The sequence below is a fragment of the Mus pahari genome, chromosome 10 (genome assembly GCF_900095145.1).
Source record: "Mus pahari chromosome 10, PAHARI_EIJ_v1.1, whole genome shotgun sequence".
Taxonomy (NCBI): Eukaryota; Metazoa; Chordata; class Mammalia; order Rodentia; family Muridae; genus Mus; species Mus pahari.
In genome coordinates, this window is record NC_034599.1 from 34,973,243 (window position 1) to 34,976,033 (window position 2,791).

Below are 2,791 nucleotides of genomic sequence, written 5' to 3' on the forward strand. Positions count from 1 at the left end.
GAGTACCTCCCAAAAGGAACTAGAGAGAGCATACACTAGCAGCTTGACAGCACACCTAAAAGCTCTAGAACAAAAGGAAGTAAATACAACGAAGAGGAGAAGACATCAGAAAATAATCAAACTCGGGGCTGAAATCACGAAGTTGAAATAAAAAGAACTTTTCAAAGAATCAAACAAACCAGGAGCTGGTTCTTTGAGAAAAACAACAAGATAAATAAACCCTTAGCCAGACTAATTAAAGGGCACGGGAACAGTATCCTAATTAACAAAATCAGAAATGAAAAGGGAGACATAACAACAGAACACCAGGAAATCCAAAACATCAACAGATCCTACTACAAAAGGCTATATTCAACAAAACTGGAAAACCTTGATGAAATGGACAAATTCCTAGACAGATACCAGGTACCAAAATTAAATCAGGATAAGATTAATGATCTAAACAGTTCCATATCCCCTAAAGAAAGAGAAGTAGTCATTAATAGTCTCCCATCCAAAACAAAAGCACAGGACCAGCTGGGTTTAGTCCAGAGTTCTATCAGACCTTCGAAGAAGACCTAAATCTAATTCTCCTCAAACTATTCCACAAAATAGAAACAGAAGGTACTCTACCCAATTCATTCTATAAAGTCACAATTACTCTGATACCTAAACCACATAAACACCCAACACAGAAAGAGAACTTCATATTATTTTCCCTTATGAATATTGATGCAAAAATACTCAATAAAATTCTCAGTAACCAAATCCAAGAGCACATCAAAAAGATCATCCATCATGACTATGCAGGCTTCATCCCAGGCATCCAGGAATGGTTTAATATAAGGAAATCCATCAACATAATCCACTATATAAACAAACTCAAAGACAAAAACCACATGGTCATCTCCTTAGATGTTAAGAAAGCATTTGACAAAATCCAAAAACAATTCATGATAAAAGTCTTGGAAAGATCAGGAATTCAAAGCCCATACTTAAACATAGTAAAAGCAATATACAGAAAACCAGTAGCCAACATCAAACTAAATGGAGAGAAACTTGAAGCAATCCCAGTAAAAGCATTTGACAAAATCCAAAAACAATTCATGATAAAAGTCTTGGAAAGATCAGGAATTCAAAGCCCATACTTAAACATAGTAAAAGCAATATACAGAAAACCAGTAGCCAACATCAAACTAAATGGAGAGAAACTTGAAGCAATCCCAGTAAAATCAGGAACTAGACAAGGCTTCCCACTTTCTCCCTACCTATTCAATATAGTACTTGAAGTCCTAGCCAGAGCAATTAGACAACCAAAGGAGATCAAAGGGATACAAATTGGAAAGGAAGAAGTCAAAATATCATTATTTGCAGATGATATGATAGTATATATAAGTGACTCTAAAAATTCCACCAGAGAACCCCTAAACCGGATAAACAGCTTCAGTGAAGTAGCTGATATAAAAATTAACTCAAACAAATCAGTGGCCTTTCTCTACACAAAAGATAAACAGGCTGAGAAAAAAAATAGGGGAACAACAACCTTTACAATAATCACAAATATTATAAAATACCTTGGTTTGACTCTAACTAAGAAAGTGAAAGATTTGTATGATAAGAACTTCAAGTCTTTGAAAAAAGAAATTGAAGATCTCAGAAGATATAAAGATATCCCATGCTCATGAATTGTCAGGAATCACCATGCTTACCTGAAGCTGTACTACAGAGCAATTGTGATTAAAAAAAAAAAAAAATGCATGGTACTGGTACAGCGACAAACAGGTAGATCAATGTAATAGAATTGAAGACCCAGAAATGAACCCACACACCTATGGTCAATTGATCTTTGACAAGGGAGCTAAAACCATCCAGTGGAAATAAAGACAGCATTTTCAACAAATGGTGCTGGCACAACTGGAGGTTATCACGTAGAAGAATGCGAATTGATCCATTCTTATCTCCTTGTACAAATCTCAAGTCCAAGTGGATCAAGGACCTCCACATAAAACTAGAGACACTAAAGCCTATAGAGGAGAAAGTGGGGAGAAGCCTCAAAGGGGAAAAATTCCTGAACAAATTTGTCCTGAGAATCGACAAATAGGACCTCGTAAAATTGCGAAGATTCTGTAAAGCAAAAGATACTGTCAATAAAACAAAAAATGTTCAACATTCTTAACCATCAGGGAAATGCAAATCAAAACAATCCTGAGATTCTACCTCACACCGGTCAGAATGGCTAACATCAAATATTCTGGTGACAGCAGATGCTGGTGAGGATATGGAGAAAGAGGAACACTCCTCCATTGCTGGTGGGATTGCAAGCTTGTACAACCACTCTGGAAATCAGTCCTCAGAAAATTGAACATAATACTACCAGAGGACCCAGCAATACCTCTTCTGGGCATATACCCAGAAGATCTTCCAACTGGTAATGAGGGCACATGCGAAGAGGAAAGTTCATAGCACTAAGAACCCTGGTAAAGAAATTGGAGAGATCTTACACTAACAACTTAACAGCACACTGAGAGACCTAGAACACAAAGAAGCAAACTCACCAAAGAGAAGTAGAAGGCAGAAAATAGATAAACTCAGGGTAGAAATCAACCAAGTGGAAACAAAGAAAACAATACAGAGAATCAGCAAAAACCAAAAGCTGTTTCTTTGGGAGAATCAACAAGACAGATAAACCCCTAGCCAAATTATCCAAAGGGCAAAAAGGCAGTAGCCAAATTTCGACCTTACACCAATCAAAATGGCTAAGATCAACACCTCAGGTGACAACACATGTTGGAGACGATGTGGGGACAAAGAA